Below are 18823 nucleotides of genomic sequence, written 5' to 3'. Positions count from 1 at the left end.
TGTTTATAAATGCATATTTAGAGAAAGATAGTTTTTGATTGGCTTGCTTGTCACTAGATATCGTTAGATTCTAGGAAGGTCTATCTTGTCCGCAAGATCGACTCATTCCGTGTGACAAAATGGTGACCATACTGGGGACTTGATTTTTTCCTTGTTTTTACTTTGACCTGAGAAACTGTGTTTTTGTTTCTGTTTTTGGCTTGTTGTGTGTGGAATTTGGTAGATTTAGTAGATCTAGGATTTTTTTTGTTTTTCATAACTTTGGGAGAAGACCACACCCTCGGCTTGGGACACAGTGCGGACCTATCCGCACTTTTGCTTTTAGCACAGAGCGGTACCGCACCTGTGTTGACTGTGGGCCTGCGGACCCTGTCAAAATTTTGGAAAACCTAAGATTTTCTCTGTTAGTCAGCTTAGTTTTTGTTTAGATGTTATTATCCCCTACCCAGACCTGCATATAACTTGTCAGAACCTTTTCTTATGTTAATTCCATTGGTGTTAGGGTTTTAGGTGAAATTCCTAGAAGTTTTGATTGTTGGGTTTGGTTTTCATTTTAGTCTTGTAGTAGCTTTGAGCTTAGAAGCTGTAGAAACCTCAGATCACCTTGGTTTTTACTAGCCTTCTTATGAGTCTGACCATTTGCAAAATCTACCTTTGTTGAGGAATCCACCTTGTGTTTTCTCTTTATGAAACTTTGAAAAAGCTTGTGTTAAAAGTTTGGATTTCATTTTTAGAAAAGAAAACAAAAATTGGTTGTTTTTTGACTGATTTGTGATTCTGGACAAATTAGTCCTTAGTTTGCTTGTAGCTAAGTAAAACATCCTTGAAAAAGACATTTTGTAAGCTTTGACTTCAAATAGGTTTTTATAGTTTATAGATCTCAAGATTAGTTAGTTCCATAGTTTTGAGTGTTTTATAAAAAATAAAAAAAATCTCTTTTGGAAAAAGTTTGTTTTTGTAGTATTTGAATGTTTTGAAAGAAAAGGGAAATTTTTGTGAAAATTAACTAGTTGTCTCATTTTGAGTGCATTGGAAAAGACAAAAAGCTCTTCTTTTAATTTGTTTGTTAAGAAAGATTTGTGTTTACAAGTATTTGCATTCTCAAACTCTTTCCTAGCTAGAAGTTCATTGAATGGAAAAGATTGCTTAATCATCTTAACTGCATTTTTTAGTGATTTCGAGTCGAGTCTTCACACCATGAGTTTCATCTCCACACCTCTTGAATTAAACAAAAGCCAATAAAAATAACGCTTAAAGTAAAATCTATCTAGTAATATTTTTATTTCTAGGGCTCTGATACACCAATATAGCTTAGGCTAGTGTCTTGGAGTAGGGAGTAATTAACTCTCCAAGACAGTAAAACAAACAAGTAGCTATATCTTGCGGTAGAAGAAAAATCCAATTGTTGCATCTGTACTTTGGGAAAGCTCCTCTTAAAGGAGAAGCACGAGATCGTGTCTGAACCAGTGTGGGAACCAATCCTTCCTCATTGGGAATGACGCCAGATATTCACGTATTAAAAACGGTAAACCTCAGATTAACCATTGTCGAGGAGCCTGGGGTCACTTGTTGGTAAACCTTGGATTATGTCAAGGAGCCTTCAAGGGGATTGAGCTTGTTACTTGTTATAGACATTTTTGTGCCTTGCATCACTGAGCATGAAATGTCAATAATCAAGGGATCCAAAGTCCCTAAACATGTTGTTCCTACCCCTAGAGGAACAAGGCCAGCAAACCACAACACTTAACAAAAGTTCTCCACCTGAAAACACTCAAAAACAAGGCAATTCTGGATCATGTCAACTGCTCCACTGAGCATCTGCGCTGAATGTCAACTGCTCCACTGTCTACCTGCGTTGAATGTCAACTGCAAAGAAGGCTACCTGCGCTGAGCGAGTTTGGACAAGTGGCAGAGTCATTTCTCAAGGTGTCAATGCCCAGGAAGCTTCCAAAATGACACTTGGATCAGGGAATTCGACTGGTGATGAGTAAGAGGTTCCAAATCTCCAAGTGGAAACAAGGACCTCCAAGTGGACTCAAGAACTGAAGTGGGAGAGGACACTAGTCAGTCTCAGACCAGTCTCAAGCTGACTCATCCTCTCTCCAATATCCCTATATATAGATCTCTTCTACATGAGATCAGGGAGGCTGGAATTTGGTATTTGCAAAGAATTGCTGTTGGTTTGTGGCTGGAACATTGGGTGTGTTATGCTTTGAAGGGAGCTGAAGAAGGAATTCCATTTTGCTGGGAAAGAGATGCTGGGTTGGAGCCCTATGGGTTGTATCTCTTCCTGAACCCTGTTACTTTCAATAAAGCTATCTTGATTCTTTCCTATATGCTGGTGCATTTTGTATGATTGCATTAGTATATTTGATTTACTTCTAATCCTGAATCATTTATGAATATGTATATTTGCCTTTGTATTGTGTTCTTCTCTTGTTGCAAGTAGCTGTTCTCTTGTCACAGGTAGCTGTTTTCTTGTGATCTCGTGGGATTCAAGTAGCTGTTCTCTTGATCAAGCGAGGAGGCAAGTAGCTGTGGACACACAAGGAGAAGAGGATCTAGTTCGAGGGACAACCGAAAGACAATGGTAAGTCTGCCGATCTCCTCTCTTTCATATTTCATAAAGGAAGAAATCATGATAGCTGTATTCGTTTGTTGCTAAGGCGCTGTCACACCTTAGGTGGATAGGATCGTCCTAAATAGGCATTTTTCCCCACAACAAAATTGGCGACTCCACTGGGGAAGAACTTGTTTATTCATTTCATTTGTGTTTCCGTCATTTGCTTACTTCATAGACTTGATAGCAACTCTTGAACTACATCTTTCCCGGATGCAAAGTAAAAGTTGCTGCTTTGATCCAGCATGTTGGACTTGTCTATGATTTAAACTAGATCCACAAATGATTTGATTGATCCTTGTGATAGTCTTTAGTACCCTATCAAAGCATCCCTCTGTTTATACCTTGCTTGTGTTTCTGATTTGGCCTGAAACAGTTGATTTTTGAGCATTTTGTGACCCAGAAACCAAGGGAAACGAGAGTTTCTCTCTTCAGCGCAGGCACTGTGAAGGCAGTCTGCATTTCAACGCAAGTCCCGAAGGGGATACCTGCGCTGAATGTCAAACTAACAGTGTTGGACCTGCGCTGAACCAGTGTGGCCTTATGCAGCTAGGGTTCTTTGTCCTTTTTTGCCCTGTTTTGATCTCTGTTTTTGCAGCCTTTAACCAGCATAGGTGCTAGTCTGATAACCCTTTTCTTTGCCTGAATTCCGCCCCAATTTTTGTACAAAAATATTGTGAATGTTTTTATGTGTTTGTGGCGTCATTTACAGTCTTCCTTTGCATGAGTAAAGTAGTCTTTCTGTAGCCTTTGATTCAGATCTAATTGAAAGTGATCTTAGAAGAGAGTTCATTGGCTGTTTGTTCAGATTGATTATAGTTTTACTTTTGCTTATTGGTTTGAATTTGTTCTTTTCAAAGTATCAAAACGAGTCTTTATTTCAAAAATCGCAAAGTGATTGTAATCTCTTCTACCCTTGTTGATTTCGAAGAAAGTGAACTTGTTTATTTTGATCATTGTAAAAGAAAATTCAAAGTTGTGCAAAAAGCTTTCTTTGTAGGCATTTATACTAAGAAAGTGAAAACAAACACCTGCATTGTGCATTTGATAAGTTTTCATGTTGGATTTAGGGAAAGTGCATTAGAGTGTGCTGATTGCTCTTTGAGAAAAGATAGTCGCTCTCTTTTCCCTTAGTAGCTAGGATTTTCAAAGTTGAAAGATTGTAAAGCTTGGTTATCATCTTAGACTGCATTTAGGAAGTTGTATCATACATCTCGTGGTGAACCTTGAAAGGCAAACTTTAAAAATATCAACCTAAAATAAACTGAATGAACCTAACAACGCTTTGTAACATAACGCACAACATAGAGGTCTAGGCTAGAGACGTGTTCCGGCGTCGTTAAACATAGTGACTGTCGATCTCGAAGAAGGTGGGTGATTCCTCCTGAGAGTCGGTGGCACTAATACGGATTGTGCTCCCACGTATCGTCGCGTATATATTGGGAGACCCCTATAGGCATATATCTTTTATCCTTAGGAAGCCGTGTCGGCCGCCCTACTGATCGCAATGCAGTGAACACAACATTCACGAAGATCGACCACCCGTACTGTAAAAAGTATTCTGTGGTTTTGCGAAAGGTTTGGCACACCCTTTGCCTAGATCTCCAGAGCAGTTCCTTTTGGCCTTTTTCAGACTCTATAACAGAAAAAGTCCATCCGAGCATTTGTCACTTCAGGCTCGTTAAAACATCGAAGGAGACTAGAGCCATCTTTAGCTTTTTCTCGACTCTTTAAAACTGAAAAAGCAAGTTGTGTCTAAAAGCGTCGTTAACAATTTATTTTAAACGAAACAATCACCCTTTAATCCTGCGTTGATATTTAGGTTGAAAAGATGGAGAACACCAACCAAGGAGTTCCCTTGGGTGGAAATCCTAGTCCCTTCTCCTCTTGGGGAGATGTTGGTGCGCCCCACATGGCCACATTGTCGCTTCCAGGACTGACAATTGGCCTACCAGTTTGGCTCTTTTCGACCAATGTCGTTCAGAATCCACCACTCCTGAACAGTCGAGTCAACAGTTAGATCAGACAAGAGTTGCCTCCCAGCCTTCCACTTCATCTTCCTCCCCTCCTTCCTCTTCGCTTGACGGAACTGGTCGATCAAAAAATCGGGTTCCTAAGGAGGAGAAGGAGAAGAAGAAGAAAGAAAAGAAGAAGAAGGAGCCTAAGGCGACTGGGGGCAAACAAATGTCATCTAACAAAAATCCACACACCGCACTCGTAAGGCCTAAATCGCCATGCGTCATATGCAGGGGAGACCACTTCCATAGAGATTGTCCCTGTATCCCACGGATACTAAGAGACTGGTCCCCCCGTTTGCACAATTCGAAAGCATCGACCTCTGATAGCCATGTCGATTGCTCACCGTCAACTAGTGGGAGTGAAGCTCCAGGACAGAATGGGAGAGTTAAATTTCCCTGCAGACTATGTGAAGGCGATCACGCCATCCACCGTTGTCCCTTCTTAGATGAGGCAAAAAGAGTTCTGGAAGATCGCCTGATTTTACGAGCGAATCTTCCTCCTGGATATCAAAGACTCTTGCCAAGTCCCTCACTAGTTGAGAATCCGGCTGAGCCACTTAGATGGTCAGCCGAAGCACCTGTCATTGAAGAAGAACCGTCTGGATCCATGCCTGACGAAAGTCAAAAGGTTGATACGGCAGTTGACCCGGTTTTGCCTTCAGAGGCTCCATCTTCAAATGAGACCATCACAGAGGAGAATACAGACGACACCGTCCAGGTTCTCTTCATCAGCACTGACTCTGATGATCAAGGGGGCAATGTCACCATTCCTTTGTCGCAGGAAGGAAGTTCATCAGAGTGCTATCTGGACGTATATTCGGTCCCACCACCAAGCAACCTGGTTGTGTCCTTTGATTGGAACCAACTAGGCAGACCCCGGTTGCCAGCCAGTGTGCCATTCAGAATTATTTGTCAAATATACAGAACGGTAATGGCTGGCACTATCATTGATGAGGGGGCATCTGTGAGTATCCTTTCCTCTATTGCTTGGAGAGCGCTTGGTTCGCCAGCACTCTTACCTGAGATGAGAAATCTATCAGGTTTTGATAAAGGAACCAGTCGACCTTTAGGGATCCTCCCCAATGTGCCTATAACATTGAAAGGGAAGACCGTTCAAATGAACGTGATGGTCGTTCAAGGACCCTTGGATTATAACCTACTCCTTGGACGAGACTATATATATTGCATGGGAGCTGTAGTCTCCTCACTCTTTAGAGTAATGTGTTTTCCGCATGAAGGAAGAATGGTCAAGCTCGTGGACCAACTTTCGTTTCCCGGATAACACATCGCAAATAGTCATTTACCATCCCTAAATGGTCTATTCATGCAAGAAGTGTCTCAACCCACGGTCCGTCCTCCTGATGAGCGCGAGTAATCTGGGAGGATATGACTGGAACCCAGGGGGCATGCATCCTGGCCTGCTTCGGCAGGGAAACTTTGGGTATGAGGTAGGTTTCCGCGGGAGAATATGACTAGTCCGTACCCCGTCCATGGTTGGAAGAGGGGTTGTTCTGGAATAAGATTCTCTTGTCAAAGTTATGTGAGAGGGCGGGGGTCGTCACTCACCTTTGTTTATTTTGGTAGACATTGCCGAGGAAGTGTTTTGTTTGAAAGATTAACGAGACAATCTTTGGGTAACCTGAAAGAGGTAGGCCTCTCCCGGTGAAATGAAAGTTTCGATGGAATTGAAGTAGAGGTAACTTTGAAATCATACTTTATACCTGGGGGCATTCAAACCTTTTGGAGTGCAAGCAAGGGGCGACTATTTATTTTTAAAATTTTTAGGACCTCTAACCCTTTAAACTCGTAGGATTAGTCGTTTCCAAACTTGCATAAAGAAAGGAGAGTGAGCATAGCTTTGGTAAGGCGCAAGCTCTATAAAAAATGGGATCTTTCATGAGACACTCTTATCTTATGACTGGGTAATTGAGCAGTTTTAGCATAAAGTTCATGCTCGTTAAAAAATAAACGCAAGATCTGAGCAGTTTTAACGCGGTCTTCATGCTCGTTAAAAAATAAATATAAGCAGTGAGCAATGTTTCCTCCAGAGTTCAAGCTCATTTTTAACTAAAAAATGAACCTATCCTGGTAAATAACCGCTGTGATCGTAAATTTATCAGCCATAAAAGCCTTGGTCGTCTTTGCACCTGCCACCTCCACTTTCATTTGGCTGATCGTTCACCTCCATATGATTGTTTACCCATTTTGAGGAACAGCTGCGAAGAGTGATTTCACCTAGCCATCCTTGTGACACTGCCGTGATTGGAAAATTCCAACCTGTACCTGGAATCAGTTGCTATCCCTGTTTATCACTCGTTCCTCAAAAGACGAGTCTTCTTTAAGCTCTTTTCAACTGACTCGTAAAATATGAAAAGATTGCCGAGTTTTGGCCTTCCAGCTCGTTAAAGGACAGGAAGAGCTATCCCTCCTCTAGATTTTAATCTTTTTGGACCTGAGGGATTATTGCACAAAAAGGTCGAGCGCTTGTTTTATTCGGCTCGTTAAAGTTATCGAAAACTCATCCCTTCTGTATTGTTTTATACTTTTTCGGACTTAAGGGATTAGATGACGAAAAAGGAATTTTGGAGTTAACTTTATGTAAATTTTCAGACTCTCTAAAAATGAAAAGGGCCGAGTTATCCTTGTCGTTAGACTCGTTAAAATTATTAAATAGCGACAAACTTGTCTTTAGACGAGAACGAGTTTCACTATCGCTAGGCTCGTTAAAACATAGCGATGGGCTTGCCCGAAGGGCAGGTTATAGAACAAGCATATGTTATCCTCCTCAAGCTTGACAAAAATAAAGAGGTACTGGTCAGCAATGACTGGGGAAAAATTAGGAAAAATCAAGAAAACTTTGATGGTAGCAGGTCGCTCTTGAACATGACACTTTTCCTCCGTATCACAATCGGGTTGGGTTGTTTCATTCACCGGTCACATCACCATGGTCTTGCCATACCATCCATATTTGGGGTAATGCTACCGATCCATCGCATCAGTGTCGCCATATGTTCAAGAGAAGTCGTTCAGAAAGAGTCAACCGGGTCCCATCCACTGCCATACATTATCCTTCATCCATTCATGACCGCCACCCTGAATCATATGTCACAGATTGTTTTCACCTCCATTAAAATCGTTAGCTCCGTTCCGTGTCACTGATGTGGGATTCATTAAGGCCCTCCTTTGACAGATCGCTCCTTGTCGACATCAGCTCATTATCCAAGGAGTTGATCTAGGAACAGCCCCTTCAGTACTTTGAAGCTTGCATGCCTCAATGGCAAGTTTCTCACTTCCGGCGACAGGTATACATCAATGACCTTCGACCAGAAGATTTTGCGTGGTGTTCGACGCCAATTCCTTTATTCACACCACGTGAATTGTACTGCAGTACCTTGAGGGTCATTATCATTATCGGTGATTCCTCTCGTGCTTGTTAACGGTTTACATCATTGACCGGTAATCAAGCGATGTCTTTCCATGTTCGACTTCAGCGCAATTCTCACATGGATCGACTTGTACTTAGAGTGAAGATCGAACGAGTTTGAAGACCCCGGATCTAGTTTCATCCATCCGGGCTGCGATATATATTCCGGAAAAATAAAGACATTTGACATGTACATCATTGCAACAGATGATCATCCTACTCAAAGGATGATAATTTCACTAAAATTATCAGTCTACCATCAGACGATCGTCTGTTCTATGTACCAAAATGAATTTATAAAGCTGAGCATGGGAATGCCCGCCTCAGCTAGATCATGAAAGCAGTATGAATCATAATGTATTGTATTGTATTTTATATAGGTCTCCTCCCAGCAGATGGATGAACTTCGGACCCTCCTGGATAAAGCATTTCACCCGATAAACGGCCTCATACTTTAGGGGGCAACTGTTATAGACATTTTTGTGCCTTGCATCACTGAGCATGAAATGTCAATAATCAAGGGATCCAAAGTCCCTAAACATGTTGTTCCTACCCCTAGAGGAACAAGGCCAGCAAACCACAGCACTTAACAAAAGTTCTCCACCTGAAAACACTCAAAAACAAGGCAATTCTGGATCATGTCAACTGCTCCACTGAGCATCTGCGCTGAATGTCAACTGCTCCACTATCTACCTGCGTTGAATGTCAACTGCAAAGAAGGCTACCTGCGCTGAGCGAGTTTGGACAAGTGGCAGAGTCATTTCTCAAGGTGTCAATGCCCAGGAAGCTTCCAAAATGACACTTGGATCAGGGAATTCGACTGGTGATGAGTAAGAGGTTCCAAATCTCCAAGTGGAAGCAAGGACCTCCAAGTGGACTCAAGAACTGAAGTGGGAGAGGACACTAGTCAGTCTTAGACCAGTCTCAAGCTGACTCATCCTCTCTCCAATATCCCTATATATAGATCTCTTCTACATGAGATCAGGGAGGCTGGAATTTGGTATTTGCAAAGAATTGCTGTTGGTTTGTGGCTGGAACATTGGGTGTGTTATGCTTTGAAGGGAGCTGAAGAAGGAATTCCATTCTGCTGGGAAAGAGATGCTGGGTTAGAGCCCTATGGGTTGTATCTCTTCCTGAACCCTGTTACTTTCAATAAAGCTATCTTGATTCTTTCCTATATGCTGGTGTATTTTGTATGATTGCATTAGTATATTTGATTTACTTCTAATCCTGAATCATTTATGAATATGTATATTTGCCTTTGTATTGTGTTCTTCTCTTGTTGCAAGTAGCTGTTCTCTTGTCACAGGTAGCTATTTTCTTGTGATCTCGTGGGATTCAAGTAGCTGTTCTCTTGATCAAGCGAGGAGGCAAGTAGCTGTGGACACACAAAGAGAAGAGGATCTAGTTCGAGGGACAACCGAAAGACAACGGTAAGTCTGCCGATCTCCTCTCTTTCATATTTCATAAAGGAAGAAATCATGATAGCTGTATTCATTTGTTTCTAAGGCGCTGTCACACCTTAGGTGGATAGGATCGTCCTAAATAGGCATTTTTTCCCACAACATTACTCTGCCCTTGCGTGCGTATCGGATCGTACACTATTCCCCCAGGTATATTTGTTTCCGTTGGTAACCTTAATGACCATATTCTATAGGATTCTTCCTAAGGTGACAGTGGTGGGAAGATCCCACTGTACCTGGAGCAGACGTCGGCTAGACTCACTTGGATTTTCTAGGGGGTTCTCTTCACTCAAGACGGTTTAGTGGAGGAACTTGTGCCAGTCTATTCATTAAGCAGGTTGCCGGGGTAAGTGTTCCAACCGCCATTTCTGTATTGAACTCTGCAACGTTGGGATTCATCACCAACTAGTGTTTTCAGTACGGAAAGTTACTGTTTGTGTGTGGTTTGATCTTCTAGATTCTTTAGGCGTGTGATTAAAATTTGTTTGGTTCTTTAGAGGCTTTAGGTGGTTTTCATTGAGATTTTACTTTGTTTGCATGTGAAGTAGTTAAAATTTTTTAATCGTGGCTGAATTACTAAGGAAGTCCCGTAGACTTTGTGGCCAACCTCTTGAGTTTTCACTGAGCCAGCCTGAAGGGTTAAGAGCCCTCGTAACTCCTAGAGACAGTAGAGTTGGGTCACCTGAAGAAGGAGAGTCTTCTTTGGTGTACATCCTGATTTTCAAGCTTTGGTAGCAGATTATAATCCACAATCAGTGTCTGTTTCCGAAATTACTTGTAGCTTTTCATCTACTAGTGATATAGGTGAGGAACCTGAAATGTCCGAACCTGAAAGTGAATTTGTTGCTACCCCAACATCGGGTTTTACCTTTCCAACTTCTAGTGGTCCTAGTTCACCCAGGGTAGAAAGAATAATTACCCAAAATCTTCCTTCTGACTTATAGTTATCGAAGAACTTGCTACTCCGGAAGAAGAAGTAGGCATCCCTATCCTTGAAAATCAACCTGTTATTGAACTTAGGGAGCGTGAATCAATTTTTTACAGTCCACCTAGGAGAAGTGCTTGGTATCTTTCATTGACTAATTTTTTTGAAAACCTAGGGCTAAGTTTTTCACCACCTCATATTCCTTATCACCCAACACCTAGAGGTTATTATCCTCCGTTAAATATGTCAAGATAGTCGTCCATGTTTACTCAATCGCCAGAATCCTTTTTGTACGATGGTCCTTCTGTTCCCTCTGGGTATCAGTCACTTTCTGGTACTTTTGCGGGAGCATCTCCTCAACCCATTGAACAAGGGTTATTAACTAGAAACAATGGTACTAAGCCGTTGAGTGTAGAATATATTCTCATGACGTCAGGGACTATTCCTAATCCTCAACCTCAATGTGGCCAGTTACCACCTGGGGGGCAGCCTCAAAATCCTCAATTATCGCCTCGGGGGCAACCTCAAGGTACCCAATTTGCGCCCGGGGGTTAACCTCAAGGACAATACATACCTACGGGACAGTACGTTCCCCAAGGTCAACCCCAGACTCAATATGTACCTCAAGGTCAACCCCAGTATCAATATGTACCTCAAGGTCAACCCCAGTATCAATATGTACCTCAAGGTCAACCCCAGTATCAGTATGTGCCTCAAGGGTATCAACCCCAAGGTCAGTACTCAAACAAAGGTTTCCAACCACCCTCCGGTCAATCATATGTTCAAGGAACGGGAAATGTACCTTTGAATTATCAACCCTACCCTCAACCCGGTTATGGTCCTAAATATTCTCAACCTGTTATGGGTCCATACCCCGGAATGAACTTAGTGTGGGATCCATCACAAACTCAACAGGTCTTGCAACCAAATGTACAGTTTTCATCTCAAACTGGACAACCCTTAGTTTCTGGTTCACCCCAGCAACCTGTCCAGTCTACTATTCAAACTTCTGTACCTTCGGTAGTTTCTTAGCCTGGGCCTAGTACACCTCGTACTCTGCCTCAAACGGCTGCTGCAACTGCTGCAACATCTATTCAATCTACCCCATCTACTTCTGGAGTATCGACAGCTCCGGTTTCTACTGTTCCTGTATCTACTCCTCAGACATCTTTACCTCAGTCTGGATCCACAATTCAAACTTCGATTCAGATGCTTGTAGGACAACCTGGTTCAAGTACGGTTGTCACAAGTCAACCACAATTTACTTATCAACCATACTAGGGACAGTACTAATTCGGTCCTGCTGTGCAACAGCCAGTCTATCAGTATCAACCATATCCTGGGTATACATATCAACAACATCAACAACCCCAGTATGTCCGGTTAATCCTGGTTTTCCGGGAGGATACAATATCCCAAATGAAATTCCTATTCCTAGTTATCCTGGATATCCTCCTCCTGGGGCTGGTCTCATGACCCAGAGTTTTAGGGACCCTAATCGTCAGTTACCGTTTATCACAACTTTGGATTTGCCTGACTTGTCGCGCCAAACGAACGATCCCATTAACTATCTTCCGTTTTGGCTGCCAATGCTGAATAAGTTGCCTAGTGATATTCCTAAGTTTGAAGGCAAATCGGGAGAGGACCCGTCGAACCATGTGATGACTTATCACCTCTGGTGTGTGTCCAACTCCATTTCAGATGATTCAATCCGTCTAAGGCTTTTCTAGCGCACTCTAATTGGTCTTGTGGCCAAGTGGTACATTGAGTTACCGCGAGCCACTTTTTATAACTTTAGTCAGTTAGCTACCTCATTTTTAACTCATTTTCAGTTGCCATTCAGATATGACAATGGCACGGAATTACTAACTTCATTAAAGCAGTCGACGTCCACTTACATTTCATATCACATTCATGAATGGAGACGTCGACGGCATTTAGTGAAGGTTTTTATTCCGGATCAGATCTTAGCTGAATGGTTTGTAAAATCTTTATTGCCAAAGATCACTTAGGATGTAGCTAAGGCCGGAGTCATTACTGAGGAGCAAGTAATTGCTCAAGCACAGTACCTTGACTTGGTTTATACTCAGCCAGGTACGCTATACGAGAAAATCCCCGATCTTCCTAAGCAAAATCAAATCGCTACAGCTCCTTCAGGGTCTCATGCCGCTAATGGTATGATTGGTATGGTTAACACCAAAAGTAAGAAGAAGTCTTCCAAGGATTATTCTCCTATCATAACCTTGCCAGATTCCCCGACAGGAGATTCTTCCACGGAGATTTTCGTCGATATTCATGTTGTAGAGTCATCTACAGGCAAATCAAAATCCGGTGGTAAGAAGAAAAGGAAGAAGAAAAATAAAACAGATAAAATTCAAAAGAGAAACCAGAAAAAGCGGAATCAAATGATGAGAAACGCAAACCTCATTATCCTTGTCTCATTTGTGACGAAGAGCATTTTACAAGAGATTGCCCTCATCGTGCAGAGGTTGCGAAGATTGTCAAAGGTTCCCAAATGCCTGCTGTTTTGAAGGATCCTTTTCCAAGTCAAGACAGTAAGATGATAGGTTCTTCCTCGAATGCCAATGAAGAACCCATATTGATGATGTCCCATGTTAGGATTGCGACTCGATCGCATGATTATGGTAGTAAAAGTCCTGTTGATGGTAAAGAAGTAGAATCTTCTCATTCTAACCCAGCAACCTCAGCTCCCGGTTCCGATCCACTACTGATCAAGAAACCTAATCCAGACTTAGTAATCAAACCGCCCACCAAGGGTATACTTCAAAAGTCAGCTTTCAATCCACATGCGAGAGCGGCTCAGAACTATAATATTGTTGAAGATTTAGCTGTTTCACCTTCAACAATGTCGGCTTTGGAAGTGCTGCAATCATGTCCAGCACAGCATAAATTACTTTTGTCGGCTATAGGAGCTGTTGACGTTCAGGACTCGAACCTAATAATTTTCGATCTAGAAAATAGTACACCGTGCTTACCTCATCAAATGGCTTTCCAGATCCCAGTGATAGTAAAAAATAGGCCTATTCATAGGACTGTGATTGATGAGGGAGCATCAACGTGTATTATGTCGATACAGTGTTGGAGATCGCTTGGTTCTCCTTCACTAAATCAATCCCCGATGATTCTAAAGGCCTTTGATGGCCGTGGGTTTCATCCTTTTGGCATTCTATAGGATTTACCTATAGGCGTTGAAGGAAAAACTGTTAATCTAGATGTGGAGGTGGTTGATGCCCCTCTAGATTACAACCTTCTCTTGGGTCGTAGTTGGTCTTACGCTATGACAGCTATCGTTTCATCGGTCTTTCGGGTTATAAAGTTTCCTCATAATGGAAAGATCGTAACAATAGACCAGATGGCTTACTTTTCTTCCGACCCAGCCTCTTCTGAAAGCATTCAGCATGTCGGGAAAATGACTATCCCGTATAAGGATGTTGGAGTAGGACTAGTTAAAGATGCTGGTTTACTGGGAACTTTTCCTTTTACTCCGATTAATGCATCGTCTTCTTTTGAAACCATTCATATGATTTCGTCAGACACTATTGTTTATGATGATCCTTGGATCGTACCTTCTGAATCTGAGATAGACTCATTAGGTGATGTTATGCCTTTGAGTCCATATGAAATTGCATATCAGGCCGTGCAGTCATTTTCCGACCCATCTTCAACCAAAATTGACTTAATGAATGTGGTCCATGAGGAATCACTTTTCACATCAAACTGGATTCAACAACTTTTTTCGAACTTGTTCACTCTGATGAGAAAATTCGTGAAATCCTATGTGTCGATGATTTACCATGGGAAGATCTCCATCACCGATCTTCGTTTTTACCCGAGAATGATCGTTTTGAAAATGATTTTTCATCACTTTTTACGACTGAATATGTCAAGGAACCTCAGAATCCAATGAAAAATCCTGATTTAGAGTTAAATTTGGGAAACATTTCTCGAACTATTCCTATTGACATTTTGGTTAAGCTTGGAATTGTTGAGAACATTCATATAGGTGCCTCGTGTACAGAAGATGAAATTCAAATATATAAGGCCCTATTTCAAGAATTCCGCGATGTGTTTTCCTGGTCGTATGAGGAAATGACAGGAATTGACCCCGCAATTGTTGTTCATGAAATCAAGACTTACCCGGACGCTAAACCCGTCCGGCAACGTTTGCGTCAGATTCACCTAAGAAAAGCTGCTACTATTAAAGGAGAAGTTGAAAAATTACTCAAAGCAGGTTTCATTTATTCGATTCCATTAACGGATTGGGTATCGAATATTGTTCTGGTTAACAAAAAGAAAGGGAAAATAAGAATATGTATCGATTATAGGGACATTAATCGAGCCTGTCGAAAGGACAATTACCCAACTCCCTATATCGATCAAATCATTGATGATTGTGCCGGCAGCGAAATATTCTCCTTCATGGATGGTTTTTCCGGATACAATCAAATTAATATTCTACCTGCCGATAAACCAAAAACGGCTTTCATTTGTCCATGGGGGACATTTTATTATTGCAAATTACCTTTTTGGCTCAAGAATGCCGGGGCAACTTTTCAAAGGGCTATGTCTTATGCGTTTCATGACATCAAGCACATTGTGCAACCCTATCTCGATGATTTGCCTACTCATTCATTACATTGAGCTGATCATCTCATCCATTTATGAGCAATCTTTATGAGGTGTAGGCATTATCGGATTAGGTTGAATCCACACAAGTGTGTTTTCTGTATAGAAACGGGTCGATTGCTGGGTTTGTTGTTTCGAAAGCCAGCATTCGCGTCGATCCCTCGAAGGTTGAAGCTATTATCAAATTGCCTCCTCCTTTGAGTCTTCGCCAACTCCAAAGTTTGCAAGGGAAAGAAAACTTTTACGATGATTCATTCCTAACTACGCCGAGGTTACAAAGGGTTTTACCCGGTTGTTGAAACAGAATTCCATTCTATTGGGATGAGATAGCTCAGAAATCTTTTGATGCACTAAAACACGTGTTAACCCATGCACCGTTATTGCATCCTCCCAACTACAACCATGACTACTTCTTGTATCCCGTCGCCTCTCATTCCACCATTGGAATGGTCTTAGTTCAGGAAGATGAATTCGGTACTGAACATGTGATTATTACCTTAGTCGAACTTTAAATCCAACTAAGCTAAAATACTCACATGTGGAGAAATTGGCATTGGCAGCTGTTCAAGCTGTCCAACATTTTCGTCACTACATTTTACTACGTAAAACTGCAGTAATTTCTGATTGCAACCCTATGATCTACATTTTGACCAAGCAATTGCTAGGGGGCAAGTACTCCAAATGGATTGTGATCCTGCAGGAGTTCGACTTGGAATTTGAAAAATCTAAGTCTAAGAAATCTTTAGTTCTTGCGGAGTTAATGTGTGACTTCCTGTATTCTGACACGGAAACTGTGGCAGAGGAGCCCATTGCAGACGAATCCTTGTTTCTAATTAGTACTTTAGATCCGTGGTATGGGGATATCATCGTTTATCTCCAGACCCAATCCTTTCGGCCAGAAATTTCAAGGTCAGAACGTTGAAAAATACGATTCCAGTCCCAACAATTCAGAATTATTGGAGATACTCTTTATCGCCATGGGGCGGACTCTGTTTTTCGACGTTGTTTAACTCACGAGGAAGCTGAAAGGGTTCTATATGAATGTCACTCTGGAGCATGTGGCGGCATATGTCTGGGTATACCACAACCCAAAAGATATTGCGCGCTGGCTACTTCTGGCCGTCTTTGTTTAAAGATTGTATTAACGGGGTCCGAAAATGCCACAACTACCAAATTTTTGATCGAAAGATGCGCGCTCCACCTGCTCCTCTCCACCCTATAATTGCCATTGGTCCTTTTGCAAAATGGGGTATCGATTTTATTACATGTAACCCTGACTCGGCCGAGGGGCATGCGTACATCATCCTTACGGTAGATTATTTTACCAAGTGGGCCGAGGTGATGCCTACATTTGAGGCAGATGGCAAAACATCTACAATTTTCATGTTCAATCATATAATTTCTAGGTTTGGTGTTCCACAAGCGATTATCATTGATCATGGGCATCATTTTCGAAACGTTATGATGACCGAACTTACAAGCTTGCTTGGCTTGCGTCACGATAGTTAAACTCCTTATTATCCACAAGCTAATGGTCTGGTTGAATCCATCAACAAAGTTTTAGTCATCATGATCTGACGAATCATTGGGATTCATCGGTCGAATTGGCATAACATGCTATTTTCAGTGCTTTGGGCGTATCGAACCTCAACAAAAACGTCAACAGGGTTCACTCCTTTCCAACTAGTTTATGGTCAGGAAGCTGTGTTACCCATTGAATGCGAAATCCTGTCATTGCAAATGGCCATCGAGTTACTTCCAGCCACTTCCAAATAGGAAAAACGTTTGTTATACTTGGCTCAATTAGATGAGAATCGACGTGATGCTGCATTGGTGATCGAAACTCACGCAAAACGCATTAAAGCTCAGTATGATCGAAATGTGACCCCACAAAATTTTTCGGAAGGAGATCTAGTCTTATTGTACGATCAAGATAATGATAAATTAGGTGCTGGAAAATTCGTTCCTATGTGGCATGGTCCCTATGTTTTCAAGTGAAAGCTAGCAAAAGGGGCCTATGAATTGGTAGACTTTGACAGGGACTCTTTAGGTAAACCCAGAAATGGTCTTTACCTGAAGAGGTATTATGCTTAAAGGATGGGTATGGAGATTTTTAGTTAGGATAGTTTTCTTTCTAGCTGGTGTGTTTTATTTTAAAAAGTGTGCTTAGCTTAGAGAGTGTTTTTCGTCATTATTCCTGCTTATCTTGGTTTTACTCTTGATATTGCAGATGTCGATGCCTCTCCAAACATACATTGGTTTCGCTAATGGTGCTTGTCGTAATACACGGAACATTTCTTCCGAAGCTTGGGTTATATATTCGCCCTCTGACGAGTTGGTATCTATGCATGGGGTAAGCCTCGGTCAAACAACGAACAACATTGCCGAGTATAGTGTAGTGATTGAGTTATTATCTGAATCTATTTCATTTGGGATTCGGAGTTTGATAGTGAGGTTAGATTTTGAACTCATTGTATTACAACTTAATAGAGTGTATGCCATTAGAAATACCAGTGTTATTGAGATTATTTTTGAGAGTGCGTCTCTTGGAATATGAATTTGATTATATTGAATATCAACATATTCTAAGATCTTTAAATACATTAGCAGATGCAATTGCTTCTCAAATGTTAAGTAGACATTTGCAATAATTATACATGTAAATTTAAAAACATTCCATAACATGTTTTACAAGATAAGCCGGTAATAGTGATATATATAGGAGTGTGTCAAAATATACATCGTCCTCGATCATAGGTTGAAAAACACCTTATGATTGGAAAAAATGATAAGTACAAAAAGAAAAAATGTCATATGTGTCTACAATAGGCGATCATCCTATCACTGGTGATGATCTCGATAAGAAACCATTGTACGGGCCACCTTACAAAGGAACCTCCTAAAAGGTCTTGGGACCCCAATCACATAGCGCTGCAGTCGACAAGGAATGTCATCTATGCCGGTCTCTGGAATGTCCCCTGTCAAGTGCTCTAGATGACTCTCCAACTCGGCCAAGGTCTCTGCTGATTCATCCTGTGGGGCTGGCGCCGCTGCAGCTGGTTGTTTCCTCTCGTAAGGCCGGAGAGCGGCTGGTCGCTGTGGACCCACATCTGCATTGAAAATTTTACTATCAGTTTTTGGACGACATAAAAAAAAAAAATAAAATAAATTTAAATAGGAAAATGTTGAAAATGATTTTACCTGAGTCATCCCATTGCTCTCCTGGTGGAAGAGCCATGTCTGGGTCACCGCGAAAATCTACCCCAACGTAAGGGAAGTCTTGAATAGAAAAAACCTAGTTTTCCAACCAATGGAAATACTCAGGTTTGAATCGAACGACCTCTGTCCCCTCGTCAGGATGAAGGGCCATAACTGCAACCCATCGCATCAGTTTGGGCTCTCAAGGAAGCCCAGCTCCAACAGTAAAGTGCTGCGGGACCAACATTGGGACCCTCTCCAGACCAAAACTCACAACCAAAGCCCCATAACCAAAGGTCTTCAGTTGTCCGTTCTTGGCTCTGGTCAGTTAGCCTTTTACATTAGCCAACACAACATCGCACCAGTTGAAGATGGTGCCTTGAAAGCAGTCAACTGCCATCCGCATTTGGGATTCGGTGGCAATATGTAGTGCGACACTCCCGCAAAGTCTGGTAACAGTAAACGTGATCACCATGAGTTCAGGACGGGATATGGTTTTAATGTCTATCCCTTTGTCTCTAGGCTGGT

Source organism: Pinus tabuliformis, chromosome 6, assembly GCF_031772625.1.
Source record: "Pinus tabuliformis cultivar Carrire ecotype Pingquan chromosome 6, CPIR1, whole genome shotgun sequence".
NCBI lineage: Eukaryota > Viridiplantae > Streptophyta > Pinopsida > Pinales > Pinaceae > Pinus > Pinus tabuliformis.
Note: the sequence above shows the minus strand (reverse complement) of the source record.